At 40.8% G+C, this 19,741-nt stretch overlaps 1 long non-coding RNA gene across 1 annotated transcript in view; it reads left to right on the forward strand.

Annotated features, from left to right (window-relative positions):
* The window catches only part of LOC141999408 (uncharacterized), a 342,290-nt gene that overhangs the window by 170,014 nt on the left and 152,535 nt on the right, over positions 1-19,741 (forward strand). Inside the window, exon 2 of the long non-coding RNA XR_012642004.1 lies at positions 17,892-18,016. This is a non-coding gene — a long non-coding RNA (uncharacterized LOC141999408). The remainder of the gene's footprint in view (positions 1-17,891; positions 18,017-19,741) is intronic.

The raw sequence follows: 19,741 nt of genomic DNA on the forward strand, positions 1-19,741 counted from the left end.
GCTTTTCAGATCACTCCAGTTGTTAAAATTTACTATATACTTGCATCATGTCTATAATTCCATAGGTGAACACAGCAGTTAATGAGACAGAGTTGTACATCTTGCTTCTTTTCCTTCAAAGCTTCCTACAATTCTGAAATGTACCTGTATACATGGTCCTTTGTCCAGGACTCATTTTAAGGGGCCTTTCTGCATCTCCAAAGTCAATAAATCATCACTAATGAATAATAATATTGATAAATATTAAAGGATACAAGACTTCACATAAGGTCTTCCAAAGTCCACAGAAGTCATTGGAGGACTCCTGTTGACTTCAGTGGGCATTGAATCCGGTCCTGAGGCGGAAAGCAAGCGTGAGAAAAGGAACAGACTGATTCCTCAGATGTCAACTGCATCGATCCTCCCTTTCAACAGCCATTTCAGCTAAATCCCAATGCACTTTTGTTTCCATTGAAGAAAGCTACTGTAATGACCCACTAGTTACTGTTTACAGGTGTTCAATCTGCTTTTCTTCTCTCTTCCATGGTAAAGGATCATTTTAGAATTTTCTGGCTTTTCATTGTTATGAGCTAACATTCAGCTGGCTACTGTGACTTCTGTTTTAAATTCTAAACACGATTCTGCTAAATTCATTGTCCCTGGTGTAAGTCCAATTCAATTTATGGATTTACAAGCAAAGATGAATTTGGACTGCTATGTTTAAAGATGTGCAAGAGGGGGATTACTCTGGTTTATAACTGGACACCATTTACTGTAGCTTTTACAGATTTTAGAGACAGTGGATAAAAATAACTTATAGCAAGGTCAGTGCTATGTGGACAGTGCCTTATAAACTCACCACCCTATAGTGACAAAATACCCTCGCAAAGTCCAGGTATGTTATGCAGAACAGCACCCACAGGGATAAAGCAGTAATTGTAATGGACATTGGTGTCACTGAACAATTTATCTTCCTTAAAAGGGCTTCACTTTACAAAAGATGCTCATTTAGCCTGGGAAATTAAATTGATAGCCACGTGGGAACATTCGTCTAATTCACTTAAAGAGTTCTATCGTTAACCATGATTGTTTGATCAATATTTACATAAGAGTAGAATTTGCTCAGATGACAGATTTCAGCCTTTCTTTATATATAATAAATAAAAGAAGATTTTTTGGTGGGTGACCTGTAGTAACATCCACCTCACGGGGAACCTGACAAATAATATGTACTGCTTGATTTTTAAACACACAGTACTACAATGAAATACAACTACCTGCTGTTTCTCAATAAGATTCAACTAAAGCAAGGGAACAGTCTGGCTGATGCTATAATACTAATCCACACCAGCTCAAAGAGGTTTTGCAGTAGTGTCACAACATTAGTGCTCAACAACTGGAAAGAAAAGTAGCAATAGCTTAGTAGAGGCTTTGTGTGTAGCGTTCTGTAGTGGCTGAACCGCAGAAGTTGCGGGAATTACTACACGCTAAAGGTATACGAAGTCTCCTTGCTTCTTGCGTCATTTTATGGAGTAGTAGAGAACAGAATCCTGAATTTTTGTAGTGGGGGCTTTAAACCCTTGAGAGAGGAAATATTTCCACAACTCTAACTATAGTGCTATAATTCTTTATGCCTCTAAGAAGAATTTCTTTCTCCTACATGCCCATTCACCAGATTTGGTCTAGTTTCATTACATCCTTTCTCCTTCTTATGTCTATTTTGTCGATAACAGCTTAATCCCATATGGCACTTTATGAAGATGTCTATTGCATTCCTGGAAGCTGAATCTGTACCATACATGTGTATCAAAGGAATCTCTAAATTGATATTAGATTATTTGGGTCAAAAATAAATCCTATTTGTCTAACACCTTCATACCTATGTAATATGGAAGACGTTCTATCTATGTTCTTAGAGAAGCCATTTTTTTCATATACGTTTTCATTCAAATTATTTGTATCCAGTATTCCCTCTAATTTTTCCCCACACATGTGCAGAATGAATTTTGTTATGTGAACCAATATGGAGGCAATATGAGACACATCACCTCCACATTGGTGCACATAAAAAAATTCATGTGGCGGGGTGGGGCCGAGGGGTTCGGAGTGTGGGAGGGGGCTCAGGGCTGGGGCAGAGGGTTGGGGTGTGGGGAGGTGAGGTCTCCAGCTGGGGGTGCAGGCTCTGGGGTGGGGCTGGGGATGAGGGGTTTGGGGTGCTCTGGGGCTACAGTAGGTAGAGAGGACTCCCCCCAGCTCTCTCTCCCCACAGCACATGGGCTGGGGGGGAGAGGCACCCCTCCCCCGGCCGCAGCAGGTCCTGACCAGGGCTGGGTTTGGGCCAGGGGAGGGGTGCCCGGCCATGGTAGGTCTAGCTGGGGCTGCGTTCAGGCTGCCCCTCCCCCGGCCACGGCAGGTTCCGGCTGGGTGGGTTCTCTGAGCGCCTGCACGGCGCTAAATAGGCTGCTGTGTGACCATGCAGCTTACAGGGAACTTAGCTTGTATCCCTAAATAGCCAACTTTATGTTCCTTTTTCCGTGCATCACAATTATAAATCATTTCAAACTGCTTAGCTAACCAAAATTCAACTTCACCTTATTTTTGAAAGAGTTTATTAATAGATTGTCTCAGACATAAAGAAACTACATGTATAGCCTGTAGTCAGAAATAGGAAAAACAGGTTTTATAAGGGAGATTCTTTCTGTTACAGCTTTTAGAAATCTTATATTTGTCAGTGTCAACATTTCAGGGTCGTGCTGCTGCTGAAGGGACCCAGAATATATTTTCTCACTAAATCACGACCTTATACTGAGGTTGTCAGATAATTTTATGCCCAAGCATTCAGATTACTGCCCCAAATGGCTCTCTATATCAGAACTGGACCTAGCCCCACAATTCAAGTCTGGATTTGGATTTTGGGGTGGTTGATCTATGGGGTTTGGGTTCAGATCTATTACAGAATAAATACCCAGAACCTCAGCTGCTATAAATTGGGATTGATCCATTGAAGTCACACTGATTTATACCAACTGATCCCTCCTTCTCCCCTTATAGAAAAGTCTCATAGAATGGAATAGAAAATCATAACCTTTCTAGAAGTTGCTTAAAGCATTCTGTAGAATGTCATCCCTGTTACAGAATTCCAGAAGATGTCTGTGAAACCTACAGGCAAGGGATCATACTTTATGTAAGGGGACTGTTGGCCCCTTGCTAAAACTCAGCGGGGTTTTTTTGTCTGGTTAGCTCCCAGTACCAAAAGAAAAGGGAGGGATCGATGGGAAATCAGGACCCTGAGACTGACAGTCCCCAAGAACAATGAGGAGAGGAGAGGCCAGTGATGTCAGTTAAATTATTTCAGATTTATACTGGTGACATAGATATTTATAGATATTAAGGTCAGAGACATTGAGATCAGCATCTGTATATCCCTTCTATTTCTCCTCAGAGGTGCCTAATCTTCCTTCTAAATTATGGATTTTCTTCTCTTAAGCCTTTTTAAAAAACCCTATATTTACTGATAAGAGGAGAGCAGTTACCTTTAAATGACAGGTGATTCAGAAATAGTGTCCTCCTTTTCTTCTCTCTCTTGACTTGTCTTTACTTGCTAAAAATAATATATTTTTCCATCTATATAATTTTATGTGCTCCATAAAGCACCATGCAGATAAACATAAAATACAGGTAACAATATACAACATCATTTGCCAATTGTCATGACGTTTAAAATCTGAAGCACAGCTGTTTATTTGAAATATGTCTTTTTAAACAGTGTTTTCCATTTTGTTGCTTTTCTCATGTTATAAAAACACTTTTTAAAAATAATGTACTGATCTGTTGACCAAATGTTGCAGTGTTTGGCATGTGAGACCCATTTTAGTCATGGTAGGACATAAAGGGTCAAATCCTCAGCTGGGGTAAACTAGCATAGCTCGATTGACTTAAATGGAGCTATGTTGGTTTATGTGAGCTGAGGATCTGGCTATTAGGGTTAGTCTGTGACATGAAGCAGAAGGGGTGTGAATAAGCTTCACTGTTGCTCATAGACACACTGGTTTCACCCGCACATTCTCCTTGCCCCAGTAATAGAGCAGTAAATGACTACCCCTCCTGCTCTGATTAAGGGCCTGTGGTTTGTGTGGGAATGGGTATAGAGTGAAGCAAGAGTTCCATACCTCCCTGCCCACCTGATCCAGGGAGGGAGTAAGAAGGAGAATAAGCCCTCTTACTCATACGTGCTTGCATCGGAGGCCTGGGTAGCGCAGATAGGGATGCAGAGGTGGGATCTCACTTCCTTGTGCAGATGTTCAGTCTGAATCTCACACAATCTAGCCCTTTGTTTAAAAAAACCCACCACAGTGTGTCACAGAACTGATTCTCATTCATATTATTTGAACAGTTAGGTACGTAAGGATAGGGACTCTGTGTGTGCTCCCTCAGTCTTTGCATTCATTTGCTTTAGGTCAGTGTACCATGCAGTATCTACTCCAGGATTTCAGGTAATGGATTACCATATGCTTGAACTCGTGACTTTAATTAAACTTGTCAAATCGACGCTCTTGAGAAGTGTACTTCTTTTGATTCTTTTCTACTTTCTTTGATCCTTGCTTTAAAGTAGGAAGAATGGAGACAGACATGGTGATAGATTTGACAGGTGACCTATTGCTCCCCAGGAAAATGGAACCATGATGGAACTTTTCTAATAAGAATTTGAAAGGTATTAATGTTGCTTTCAATCTAACCAATGTGTGACCTTTATTATGGCTTTGCTGTAATGATAGCTGCTCATACTCACTGTTCAATTTAAATGTTTGCTGAAAAATGTTTGAATGTAAAAATCACACAGAATCAAGGCAGAGTATTCAATAAATTGCTACTGACTTCAATTAATTAATTTAAATGCCCAAGGTCTGAATCAGCTGGTGTATTTTGAAAGCAGGGATCGAAGGGGCTGAAAATCCAGAGCATTGAACTGTAGGAGGATTTTTACTTTCTTTGGGAAAGTGTGCTAGGTGAGCTTTACAACTGATGACAATGAGACAGATGCTGTGATATCTAAAGAAAAGTGGATGCATAGTGGGTTCTTGTATGCTGCTATTCCAAATGCTTATCCAGTTCCCAGCTGTTTCATAGAAGAGCTGACATCCCAAGTTCTAGGAAGAAATTCAAAGGGTTAAGCCTGACCTGCAGGCAATGAGAGCCAAATTCTGGTCCAGTGAAGTCACTGGGAGTTCTGCAATTGACTTCAATAGGATCAGGACCTGGCCTTGAGTTCTGTGTCCTTCAGAAGCATTTATTTTTTAAAGCTAGTTCACTTCCCTCATTATAGACTATTGCAGTGAGCAGGAATACAATTGGGTGTATAACTGTAATATACAAATTAGCAGCAATCAGATTTAGGATACAGTGGGGCTCAGCTAAACACAGATCAAAATTATACTTATGTTGGTTTTATTCTTAATTCAAAGTACTCATAAAAATTGCTCAATGCACCAGATTGCTGCACTGCACTCCATAATAGCATCTACAGGAGCCAAGTGCTTTAATGATTATAGAAAAGTGTTGCTGAAAGGATCTGCAAAGAGGTTCTAAATAAGAGAGGCAGATTTAAGCATGTGCTCAACTTTAAGTGCAGGCATAGCCTCAAGGAGTTCTGTGGGATTTCTTATGTGCCTAGATTCAAGCATATGCTTAAATCTTTACAGGATCAGGGTCACAGCTGGAATCTAAAGAAACTGAACTTTGTATCAGAGTGCAGGTTATACAGAGAAGCCTGTAGAATGGAGCCAGCTTAGCAATATGTGGGGTACCTTGCATAAATGATTAATCCTCAACTTCTTCTCTACTCCATACTTTCCGATTTGCCACTGTTTAAGCACTGCTCAGGCTGCTTCTCAAACTCATTAAAACACTTTGCTCCATTGAATCTGTGTGATAATGTGTTTTGTGTGTTAATTAACCTTTTGTCTGGAACACTCCTTTTATGGTGAATCACAGTAGTTTCACCCAAACTGCTTTGGATAGAACATTAAATTGAAAATCTCAGTGGTGCGTTTGAAGTCATTTATATTTAACAAGTGGGTTACCAGATAGTTTACAAATTCCAGTTGTGTATATGTGTATGGATTAAACTAATGTATAGTCAGTATTGGCCTAATAAATGGACTCTTAAATCAACATTCCACCCTAACTCTTATAGACCACAATTTTCAAAGGCGCTGATGTGATGTAAGCATCCAGTTCCCCTTTTATTTCAGGGAGAGGTGGGCACCTAATCACCTTACATGCATTTGACAACCGCGTCCTTGCTCCCTTTTCTGTTGTTTGTTGGGCAAATTGGAGGAAGTTTGGGGTTGTGCCAAGCTACATCATTTGGTTTTGGGGTTTCCAGATGCCAGAGTAATCAATTCTATTAGGGCCTATGTATTTTCCTATGTTGGCCCATCTCCAGTTTCTATCTTCTGGTCTTTGTTCATATTTGTTTTAAAAATATAATCTACTAAGTAATTGGTTCAAGTACAAAATCTTACAGGCACTATTCTTCCATTGCAGGATACAGATAATTCCTGTTAGGAGTCATCCAGGCTTATTCCTATCCTGTGGGTGGGAGAACTGGGGCCATAGGATTTCTAGCCCAGCCCATCCCCCACTGAAACCAATTGGAATCTTTCCACTGACTCTGATGGGCTCCATCTCCAATCTGAGTTGAAATGGGCCTTAAGGGCTCAAACCTACAAAGTAATTATCATTGACATCCACCAAAGTACCAAAGCATACACTTAACTTTAAACATTGAGTAGAACTGCTCAGGCATTTCTCAACAAAATGTTTTATGGGAAACTTTTTTGTGGGAAAGGGTCAGTTTTGATGAAGATTTTGTCGGGAAATGTCTCTTGGGTCCAGAATGGACTTTTTTGATCAAAACCAGAGAGCAGAATAGCCTGGTGGATATGGCACTCACTTACAATGTGGGAGACCTACGTGGGTTCCCAACCATGAATCTATTAATGACTCTGAGATGGGGAATCTATTTTTCTGTTAAAAAAAAAAAATGGTAAACCTTGGTTTTATCCTGATGTGAAACAGGAAATATTTTGAGCTCTCAAAAATTTTCACAGGACTATCTCCCACCGAGCTCCAAATGTGAGTAATCTCACATTTAAACACACACTTAAATACTGGATTGGGGCAGAGAGCTCATCGACCTTTAGGATTAGCCCTTAGACCTTAGTTTGGGGGAAACTTACTCCAGGTCAATGGGATTTCTGTCTGAGTAGGGACTGCAGAAACAAATTCACTGGATGCTTTGATCATCCAAGGAAATAAGCTGCTTCTCTTCCTCACTAGGTCTTCAAATCTTAATGCATTGCAGCTGGGTATTAGAGTAGTCATTCCATGCAGAGGTACTTTCCTGAGAGCATTAATGACCCTCCTCATTTTTGGCAGCAGTAAGTATATTACAAAGTTGCCATCCTATAGGAGCTGGAATCAATTCATACAGATTCATGAGACTCTCAGTTTTCATACACAACGATCTTTAAGCAAAGATACTTCCTTGAGATACTTCCATGTAATCCTACCATCTATCATTTTGGGGGCAAATCTGGCCACTTTCTCTCCTTCCCCTTTTCTATTTTTTTGGGGAGAGAGGAGGGGTTCTCTGTCTTGCATACTGCATCAGCTTGGGTGTAAGACATGTTTCATTATCCAATTGTTAGCAAGATTGGGCCAGATCCTTAGCTGCCTTAAAGTAGCATAGTTCCATTGCCTATGCTAATTTACAGCAGGTGAGGATTTCCACTGACTTTAATAGAGCTACACCAGTTTCCAACAGCTGAGGGTCTAGACCATCATTCATAGTTATTTTTGTTCATCCTCTCTAGTTATTTTCCGAACTTGTTTATGATTTCACTGTATATAGAGCTGGGCAGGAACAAGATTTCCATTTCATGTGAAATTGCATAATTTCAAAATTTTTCCCATTCTGAAATGGATCCAAAACAAAAAAAAATTCAAAATTTCCAACAAAATTAAATACCAGAGAAATAATTGTGCGAAGTAGCCTGAAATATTTCATTGCAATGTTTCATTCATTATATATTATAAATTGAAACAAAAATGTTATTTGGAAACAGAAAATTTGAAACATTCCATTTGGAAAATGTCAGAAGACTCCATTTCAGCCTTATCAGAATGCTCTGGTCCTTTCCCCCCTACCCAGAATGAAATTTCATCCAAGCTGACATTTTTGTGAAACATTTTGCTTTAGACAAATAAGCATTTTCTTGCAGGAAAACATTGTGCTGGAAAATTTCTAACCATCTTTAGTAGTATAATTGTGGGTTGTATTGGAATCAGAATTGGGAACTTTATAACATAAAATGGGCAGTGATTAGTCCAGGCTCTGGTATATAAACAGGCACCAGCTAAAATATTTGGAGCATAAACCAGGCCTAGGACAATGAACATGATGCTTAGTCTTCCACAGAGCATCAGGCTGGAAGAGACCACCTGGGTTATTCAGTCCAAAGTTCTTTTATGGAGCTTCAATTTTCTCCATGTGGCTGTGTTTTATCTATTCCATTCTTAATCTTTTGGGGGGTTATGGCTACAGCTGCCACTCTAACATCCTGTTGTTTGAAGAAACTTTTAAGAAACTTTTTCTGATTTCTTACTTAAAAGCTTTCCTTTCTTTTAGTTCTCAGCCATTTCTTCTCATATTGATAGTCTCAACAGCAGATCAAACTATCCCATCCCCCTCCTTTATACTGGTACCTCTTAAGCAAATATAGACAGTTATACTATTCCTTCATTATCAAAGCTATACAATCAACACTTGATTTTTTTTATCCTTTGGTCCATGGGATGCAAACTATGCACCTCTCTTGCACCAGCAGGGGGCAGCTACACTGCAAGGAGCATTCACCCCCTTGTGAGCTGGTGCTACTGCCTCTTTCTAAAGAGTTCCACTGTGAGATGGCAGCTTTACACAAGAGCCCTGTCAGTGAAGGCTACTTGTTTCAGCATGTCTGACTCAGCTGTTCATAATTCCGTACTTTTGCCAGATAAATTGCTCCTACTGACCAGTCCCACCCTCTTTGGAGGCCTTCCTGACTGGCTGAAATCATGCCTAGCGAAGTGGTGTTGTGAACACCTTACAGTGATCCCTTGGGGCGCCCTGTGTCCTGGCCAACACAAGCTGGATCTGGCCCATCATGTTTCCTTAGTCACTCTCATGTCCTCTATTTGTAATAATTATATAATCCTTCTCAAGATCCTCTCTAAAACCATTTTTTCCCAGAATTTTCTTTCAAACAGAATTTCAGAAATTTCAGGCTTTGATCCAAATAAGAATAAAGCGAAGTTTGGAAATCTTCCAGTCCTCCACAAAAGAGAATTTCCGTCCTCTGCACATTGCAAAATAAAAACTTAAGGATCAGATTCTTATTTTACTACCATAAGTCTAAATCTAGAGCAACTTCATTTTAATCAACAGATTTATTCCATACTTACACCAGTCTTAATGAGATCAATGTCTGTCCCTAAGCCATGAGTAGGCCATATAATTTCATATGTGCATGCACTAGAAATATGGTAACACCATGCTGAACATCACTAGGGCAATGTTAACATAACTGTTCAAACTAGGAGCATTGTTTCTGGTTAGAGCAAATAGGTTATGACAACACCTGTTTAGTGCTGTCTTCCCATTCCTGGAGTAGCACCACCTTCAGGGCTGACACTTCCTATGGTTAAGTCATCCCAGGTGGCTTTCACCACCTTTGCTGCCTCAGAATTACACTGGAAATGAGAATTGACTGACTATTTAGAGCACTGAATGAACGCTGCCTTAATAAAATCCTTTCAGTTGAAACCTCCCTGTATTTCCTTTAGGACAGGGAACATTTAATAGAATTCAATTAATTATGTCTGATTACCTGTGTATAATAGTATTGATTGCAAATTGTGTGTGATGCTGGGGCTCTATACCGAAGGTATTGTTCTCAGGTGCTTCTGCACTTCAGGATCTTATCAGTGTTTCCATTCTTTTATTCCTTATTTTTGGCATATATAATTTAGCAGCAATAGGACAGGAAATCTCACAAAGGTTGAAAAGTGACATGCCTATGGGGAACAAACTGTAGAATTCAGAGCAAGTATACCGAAATCAGAACTGTGGAAGATGTTCAGAAAGAAATGTGAATCCATCCAAAATTCAACTTGCTTCCTTCTTCACTGGAAGTTTGAAATGTGTGTGATGTTTGTCTAAAGGTTTGCTATGTTCAGACACCTTTTTGAGTGAATTTTGAATGACCCTGAGCCCACTTTTGTGCTGGGCTGATTATGGTTCTACATCATAATCAGGTGACATTCATGGTTTCAGCATGAAACATCAGTCTGAATCCAAAGGACAATGTTAAACTGAGGGTCTGAATCCACTGAAAATCAGGCCAAGCAAATGTTTCAGTGAAGAGAAACCACTGGGCTTTGCAGAGCCCTGGATGAAATGAGACTATAAAACAAGGACAGAAAAAGATCTTTCCTTTGCAACAGTAAACAAGGGCTTTATAGTTCATGTTCAGCTTAAAAACTGAAAGGAGACTGGTCTTTGTCAGAGCCTTCTAAACCCTTGTGAAACCATCATCCACAGCAGGCCTCCTGCAAAGAGAGATTCCATCCATGAGCTCTCTAAGGAAACTTTATTTTATTTGAAAGTCAAATGACCTTCGCTTTGATGAATTTGTGTGTTTAAAATACAGAAGTAACAGGAAAAAAAATTTAGACCCTGCAACTATGCTTGATTCTGCTATCTTTCATCTCACACAAACTGTCACAAGATAGAGCTCTCTGGCAGCGTTTCAAAGGGAAACCCCACAGAAGCATCTTCTCTTACGGTATTTCAAAGAGACCAGATTGTAGCAATCACCACATTCCCACCATGAAGATGTTTTGTTTTCCCCTGTAGATAACAGGCAAAAGAGCTAGCTAATTCCGTGAAGTGACCCGACCCCCCCCCCACACACACACATCTCCCCCGTCCCAACCCTCAAGTCCTGCAAAAAATGGGGAACCAGATTCTCTGTTGGACACAGTGAAATGCTAAAGAGAATAGCAAAGGATGTTTCACGTGATCCTTTTCTTCCTTGTTTATTTTGTACTCCAGCTGTGTGCCTACAGGGCCTAGCTGAGACAGGGGGCCCACTGTGCTGGGTACTCTACAAACACACTGCGAGCTTTACAATCTAGACAAGAGGGAGAAAGGGTGGGAGGGGAAATGAAGGCACCAAGAGGGGAAGCAATTTGCCAGAGCTCACACCAGGTCAGCGGTAGAGTTGGGAATATAACCCTGCTCTCCTGATTCCCAGTCCAATACCCTATTCCATTGACTTCAATCAGAGCAGCAACCTACTGCTTAAACTGCCATATAGGGCCTAATTCTACTTGATTGAAATCAGTGGGATTTTGTCATTTATTTTAGTCGGAGTAGGATGAGGCACATAGCAGATGACAGTTCCTGTGCTGAAATGCTTACTGTCTCTTCATCAGTGTTTGTAGTGTGCCTAGTACAACAGAGCCATACTCTTGATTGCAGCCTTTTCTAGAAATGTTTAGGAATCATACTGAATAACAGAGTGTTACCTATGGGACTGGGATAGGCACACTGATTTGATTACAGAACAGCCTCTCCAAAACTTGCACAAAAGCTAAAGTGAAGCCAAGCGTGGGTGTGAGTGTAAGGGGTGTTGACAAGGGTACTAGAGGCTTGACAAAGTATGAACTTTCCTTATTATTTTTCATTTTCACAGCCCCTTCTGCTCTTCCCGATTCACTTCAGTCCTAGCTGGAAAGTGCCGACATAGAATGACAAAAATTTTAAGTGCATGGCTATGTAGCAAGACAATCATAAAGACAGCCATTCTGGCCCTAAATGGAGCTGAGCCCCTACAGCTCCCTTCAAAGTCAATAGACACTAGATACTATCATTCAGCAGGATGGGAGCTGTCCTCTCTCGGCATCTCCGAGGGGCAGGCAAGGTGTTTGTTAAGCACTTAGGGCTCAGTCCTATGCAGTGCTGAGCACTTCAACCCGATTGCTTCCAATAGGAGGTGAGGGCTCTCAGCACTGCACAGCATGGGGCTTTTTTAAAGGAAAGATATACCACAGAGATTACATTTTTAGATTTTTAGGAAAAAACAAGTATCAAAAGTAAAGTCTCTGGTTTCAGAAAAGAGGCAATGCTGTCTGCAAGTATGAGCTCAGGGTTGAGGACTAGACCTTCCGGAGACACTGATTCAATAAAGCATGTGCTTAAAAACTTGGCTGATTTGGGGTCTGAGTTCTTATCTTCATGTGACTGCTAGGTTGCTGTGTAGCCTTGGGCAAGTCACTTCACCTTGCTGCACCATTCTTCCCTTCTGCAAAATGGAGACCAGCAGGGCATAGTAAGGGCTAGTTAATGCTTTTATTTCCATATATCTGAAATGAGGATAATACTTCCTCACCTTTATAAAACTAAATATGCATTCTTGTTATTTATTTGTGTAAGTATTATCGATACAACCCTCACCCTGTGCAAAAGGACGACCCCTGAGCAATGCAAAATTGGCTTATTATTCTGCATTTAAGGCATGTAATTTAGTAGTCTGTTCACACAAATCCCTCAGATAAGAAGTGTAAACCTCTACTTTGGTTTACCTAGGCTTCCTAGAACAGCAGGCCCAAATTCTTTATACATTGTGTTGTTTTCAGATGTTGGAATATCTGCAGCTCCTTAGAAAGTTATTGGGTTTGGGAGCTAATCAGCACCCCTGGAAATTAAGCCACTTATTTAGGTGCCTAAATATGGATCAAATGCCTAGCTCTAGGGTATCCAGCTCTTAATAGGTAGAGTATTGGTGAATTCAACTGGCCAAAACATCATAGCTTATTTGTATTATCCTTTATTGGGGGCTGGGGATGAGTCACACTGTTTTAGTTTGGAAGGAGAAGGGGGGAATTTTAAATATTTTTTGAAGCAGGTTAGCTAGAAAGAAAACACATAGCAACGGAAAGAATCTCTGCTAAATTTATCGACAGCAACATAAAATGCTTTGTGAATTTTGTGTGCGTGCCAGTTTTCTTGTTCATCTCAAAATGACATTTTAATGTTCACTGCTTCACTTAGTACCTTAGCACTTAGCAGAGAAAGTACAGAGAAGGGAATATATTTGTGTGTGTGTGTGTGTGTGGGAGAGAGACAGAGACCCTGAAAATGACAAGCTTAACATAACCACAATAAAATAAGCTGACCTGACTTTCAACCCATCTGCTAAGGTTGTAAATCACAGTGTAAAGTGGATTTCCCTTGGACCTTGTCATCATCTAAAGGACTATCTATGATTTCAGTAGTTTCTCTCATTTTCCACTATGTGAGACTCTTAGCATTGGAAGGCCTGGATTCTTAATCCTGAAAAAGAAAGGCACAAGGTGGGATTTGCCTAATTGATTTGTGGAGCACAACTCCTGTTGAAAGATCTTGCTAATGCTTGCCTGCCTTCAGTGCATGACACCACAGTAAGATGTTTAGATCAATTACCTATTCATCAGCAAATTCTCCTTACTCACTCGAAGGAGAAAATATCCATTATTGCGGGTTCAGTTGTGTGTCATGGGCCCAGTGCTCCCAGGTGCTCACAGTTGAATAGTAACGAGTCAGCATTTATGTGCTTTGGAGGAGAGACAGACAAGCTGCAAATGCGATAGGGGAAGGGGAAAGAGAAAGTATTATTTGTATAACAATAGCACTTCAACCAGGATTGGAACCCCATGGTGCTAGGCACTGTATGCACAGCACATTGTACCCAAAGTCTCTGCTCTGATGATCTTCCACTCTAAACAGACAAAGGGTAGGTGAGGGAACCAAGGTATAAAGAGGTGAAGTAGCTTGCCCAGACCTCTGACTTCTAGCATCATGTCTTACCACTCCATTCCTCTTGAAAGCAGTGTCAGTCTAGCCCCAGAGACTGACGGGGGACTGCATCAAAGCCTTCAAAGTGGATAAAAGTGATGGGGAAGGGAAAGGGAGAGGGACAGGAAGAGGGAGGGGCAGTTGTATGGGAAAATAAAAATAGAAGAAAAGATGAAATAACCTGAGGAGAAAAATCCATTTCCTAAAAATATCATCTGAGAGGTCTGAATATTGGCATGGGATTGGATTTTTACATATTTTAATTTTGGTCTGTGAGTTTATTTGTGGCTCAGAAGAAATTAAACATAAAACTCTAACTCATTTGGAAAAGGTTGCTCTTACTTAATACAGAGTCCTATTGCTTCGAAATGCATTGACTTTTAAAAGTTCCAAAGCATCTGAAGAATAACTACAATCCTATTCACATCCATTTACTGTATTACTGGATTATCCATTTATGAGATCAACATTCAGAACAGGTCCAACCTTTGTCCCTACCCCTTTCTTGTACAAGCCTAAGAGAATTAACCTCTGTGGCTGTAGAAAATGGTGATGCATACATCAAAAGAACATGCTCCACTGGAAGTTTTCTCAGTGTCTTTCTTGGAAGAGATAATACCTCCCCTTAGATGTAAGCTTGAGCTGTGTGTTATACATTAGGGAACACAGCTTCAGTGTGTTTTGTTTTGAACACAGCCTGGAAACAACATGTGAGATAAAATCCAGGCAGATACCCTTATAGTTCTGAACCCGTTCAAGACTAGACAGTCTTCTAGTTCTCTGTGAAAATAGCAGCTGAGCTAGGAGGTGTGATTCCCGGTGCAGACAGACATGGATGTCTGCTAGCTCTGTTCAAACTATCATGCTAAAAATAGCAGTGTGGGCTTTGCAGCACAGGCGGCTGCTTGGACTAGCCACCTGATCTTGGACCCAAAGGTTGGGCAGGCTTAGACTTGAGCAGCTAGCCCAAGCTGCCACGCGTGCCACAGCACCCACACTGGTATTTTTAGCCTGCCAGCTCGAGAGAGGGTAATGTGAGAGTGTCTACCCATACTGGGAATCACACCTCCCATATCATATCTGTAGAGATACCGAGACTCTATTGTGCTGGGCACAGTACATGCACACAGGAAGAGACTGTCTCTGCCCCCAGGAGCTTAGAACACAAATAGATGAGGCAAATGGTGAGAGAAAGGGAGACAAGCATGATAATGGAAACTGAGGCTCAGCGAGATGAAGTGACTTGTCCAAGCTCAGTTCATACAGGAAATCAGTGGCAACCTGCATTTCCTGAGTTCAAGTCCAGTGCCTTAATCATGGACCATCCTTCCTCCCATTCTCTGTATTAGTGTATGCAGCTCAAGAAGTTTACGAGATACTTTACAAACCAGAAAAAGGACAAAGTCCCTGCCACAAGGAATTTACAATCAGCGGACTTGATCCTGCAAAAACGTACTAGCTGGCACAGAGCTTCTATTATTGTGAGGAGTCCCCCTGACTCCTTAAAGTGCCAGCGCCAGAATCAGGCCCTGGCCAAGATTAATACAATACAGAAGCCAATAGGGCACATGGCCAAATATGTGGTGGCATCATCAGTGATGAGATCAATAGGGAAGCTTGTTGAATAAGTGGAGACTATTAAAGAGGTATTTGAAGCTGAATGGCTCACTGACAGTGCAAGGCTATTCCAAACACGGGAATTGGAATACGAGAATGCATGAAACTGACAATGGGAACAGGAGACTACAAAAGGGGCCAAGGATTTAGAGGCACTGGATGAAGGATGAAGGATGAAATAAGAGCAGTGACGTAGGACTTGAGTAAAAGCCTATTGAAGTCAATGGATTCTTTGTCTTGATCTCAATGGGCTTTGGATTAGGCTCATAGTCAAGGAAGGAGTAGCAAAGAGCATAACAAGAAGTAATGTTTAATTATTTATTTATTACTATTTATTATTCTCCTCTTCACTAACCAAACTTCTCTGTTATTCCTAATTCCTACTTTCATCCTACTATTTAAAAATAAAGGGCCAGATCCTAGTCTGGAGTGAATCAGCATCTCTCCAGTGTTGGAGCTATCCCAGTTTACACCTGCTGAGGATCTGGCTAAAAGTCACAAGCGTTTGTTCATTTGTCAATATCATTAAAGAAAAATAAAAGGATTTTGCTGGGTTTGGAAACTCTTAATTTCCAAATCAGTAAAATAATCAAACTGGCCTGGCAATAAGTTCCCTCCATAATATATTGATTTTCTCTTTCTTTTGATTTAAAAATTAAGCTATCATGTATAACGGCAAAGATATTAAAATGGTCTTATGTATGTGTGCAGCAGTCTTTTCCTTGGAATTCTGGAAGGCATTTTTATGCTCGGCTCAAACCTTCATTTACCCTACAGACCTGTTCTCTAGTGGATAAGCAATATTCATTCACAAACCATTATAAATACACATTCAGGTGGTGATAGTCCCCCAGAAGAGTGGTTCAAGCCTCTAGAAACTAATATCCACTTTAAACAAGTATATACTTGTTTTTCTTTCTGATGTTCTTAAACAATAGCTTTTTATTTATCAAAATTCATGCATAGGGATCTCACAAACTGGGTAAATCAAGATTAACTTAATGGAAGACAATGGGTTTATACTGGTTTTAAATCAGCACACGTTTGTGGAGAATCAAGCCCCAACACATTTATAAATTATCTGCCAGGATATATTTTATTATTTATATATATTACTGTAGCAGGTCTCCCAAGACCAGGTCCCACTGTGTTAGAGTGCTGTACAGACACATGGTAAAAGACAGTCCTCACTCTGAAGAGTTTACCATCTAAATAGACAAGACAGACAAAGAGGTAGAGAAAGGAAGTATTATTTTCCCCAGTTTATAGATGGGCAACCCAGCCACAGAGAGAGAGAGTGATTTGCTCAAAGTCACCTTAGAAATCTCTGGCAGAGCTAAGAACTGAGCCCTTGCGTCCAAAGAATCTCTCCAGTGCTTTAACCACACAACACTCTTTCTTCTCTAAGAATAGTTACCTAATTTCTGTCTGTCTATACTAGCTTTGTCTAATCTATACATCCCCAGATTGCCTAACGTTGGTCTAGTCCTCCTTTCACTGAAGATATTGGGAGCGTGATCCAGCCCTGTTCCGGTGATGTCTCCCCTTATATCAAATTTGGATGAGTAGCCTGAACTGTCCATCAGTGTAGCCTAAGACTTTGAAGGCAAGTCACCTAAGCACTGGTCTACACAAGAAAAGTAGTACCAGGATAAAAATATTGGTTAGTGGTGTGGAGTTTTTACTGATACATTTATTCTCATATAAGCCCTAGTGTGGATGCAGCTAAACCACTATGAAGATGCCTTAATCCAGTAAAACTTATTCCTCTTTCTGAACTAGAATAAATTATACCAGTATAAGCACTTTTGATACCAGTACAACTACATCTGTGCTAGTTGGGTTTTGCCACTTTAACGATACCAGTAGAGTTAAAGCAGCAAAATTTGCTAGTGTAGATTGCCCCTAATTCAGCTCATTTGTCTACTTGCAGACTGTAGTGTTTGTACTCTATTAGCATCACGATTCTAAACTGCTTCAGACTTTAATGCAGTAGTCCCCCTTGTGCCATTTTACATCTAGTTTCAGAGGCTTCCTAAAGGGGTCCCTGTACTTGTCTTAACATTTGTTTACCTGCTTGCCAGCTTCCCTTTTGTTTTCACTTCATGACTGAACATTCATTATAAATCAGCTCACACTGCTCTTTCCCTCACTTTATCTTTCATATGGAAGCATATTTGCTTAGGCCCTGTAGCTTTCAGGTAGGGAAAGTTTATATTAGCAAATTTGGTGCGGTGCAGTCAGTAATATGGTTTTATTTATCCTGTGATTAGGACACTAATATGTCTAGTACGCTAAACACATGTTCAGCTATTGCTACTTATATTACAAAATTTACATTCTGTCTACACAGGCAATTTTACTGAGACAATGAATATGATGGATTGTTGTGGCCTGTAGGGCCAGTGGTGTCTTCCAGTTGAGGCCACACCTCTTCCGGTCGAGGCCACGCCCCCTGCTCAGGACTCTGGAGTACTGGTAAGTCCTTTATGTTACTTTCACCCCTGGCTTTGGGTCAAGGCCGTAATCAGCAGCACGCTTTAGGACTTCTCCTTATCTCTCTCCCAGGCAGCGTTATCACCCTGCCCTGCACCTGAACACGCTCACGGAAACGTAATCTATTGTGCATTCTGTTCTCTTCAAGACAAAAATAATAAATATGGGCCAAACCCTGCAGTCTGAACTCTGGCAAAATTGCCAGTGCCTTTAATGGGAGTTTTCCTCGAGTAGAGAAATAATCTCCTCTGTCTCATGCCTGTCTCCATGGTAACTGAGCACCTTGCAAAAATTACATAAACCCAGGGGAATATACTCGTAGAGACTGGGTTTTTTGCCTTCTCTCTGTCTGTTCAGGAGCAGATAGGATTTTGCAGTACTTCACTGTTCTTCTCTTCCCCTCCTTGTGAAAGCCAGCAGGATAGTGGTTTTAAGCCCTATATTTGCATCACTGTTTAGAGCAACTGCCATTCATAATGCATTTGCCCTTTTACTTTATTTATACACAATGAATATGCTGTGAGTATGTATGTAGTAGAGCTGGTCGGGAAATGGGGAGTGGGGTTTGTCTGGAAAATTTTGACTTCTCAGTGAAAAATCAAAAGCTAAAATCTTTCTGCGGAAAATCAAAAATTTAGATTCTGAAATGCCAGCTGCAGTGCCTCATGTCCCCATTCTCCTTCCTGGGCTGGACTCCCTGGCCAGACTGCATCTCCCATTTTGCACCATGATCCTCCCCTCTTGCTGAGCATTGCAGTGCCCCATGTGAATCCCTGGCCATGATATGCCATGGGAGATATAGCCCAGCTAGGAAACATGTTCCATAGAGGAGAATGGGGGCATGAAGCACCAGAACTATAATTCCCACGAGGCCCAACATTGGTATGTCCAAACCAAAAAATGTTGGTATTTGCCTGAAATTTTTCATATTGGGGGCAAAAATCCAAAAATGTTTTGATTTTTCATCACTCCATTTTTCTACAGAATTTTTTTGCTGAAAGCAGACACTTTTCAGAAGAAAAAACCTTATTCGATTGAAAACCCAATTATCCACTGAAAAACTATTTAGACTGAAAATTTTCAACCCATCTTAGCCTATGGCTACTGGATTACATGCGTGTGTGAGCACATACATGATGCAGTTATTAAAATGTTCATTTTTAGGGAATTAAAATGGCGGCTGTTTTTTTTTAAAAAAACAACAACCCTCCATGCTCTGTTCAAAAGAGAGATTGTGTTACTTGTGAAAGGGGCATGACTGACACCTGTAAAAAGCAGTCATCTCTTTATCCTCAGAACTCCTACAGGATGAGACAGGACAGTGCAAGCTTCTCTAACCTTTGCCACCAATGCGCCTCAACCACAGGATGGAGGGACAACCACAAGCATGAGAAAGGAGTTTAGTCCCGATGCTGATTCAATTAATGGGAGTTCTCTAGGTCTGTCAATGAGGAGCCATTTATGGCTGGGGGTTATATAGCATGGCCATGAGAAGTGAGAAGGGTATCAAATAAAATGGGCCGTAGCATGGCCTAGTGGAGAGAGCACTAGCCTGGGACTCAAGAGACCTATGTTCTATTCATATTTCTGCCATTGGCCTGCTGGGTGATTTTGGCCAAGTCACTTCTTCTCTCTGTGCCTCAATTTCCCCATCTGTAAATACAGATAATACTGGCTTGCTTTACAAAGCAGTTTGAGATCTATAGA

Source organism: Natator depressus, chromosome 15 (assembly GCF_965152275.1).
Source record: "Natator depressus isolate rNatDep1 chromosome 15, rNatDep2.hap1, whole genome shotgun sequence".
NCBI classification, from domain to species: Eukaryota; Metazoa; Chordata; order Testudines; family Cheloniidae; genus Natator; species Natator depressus.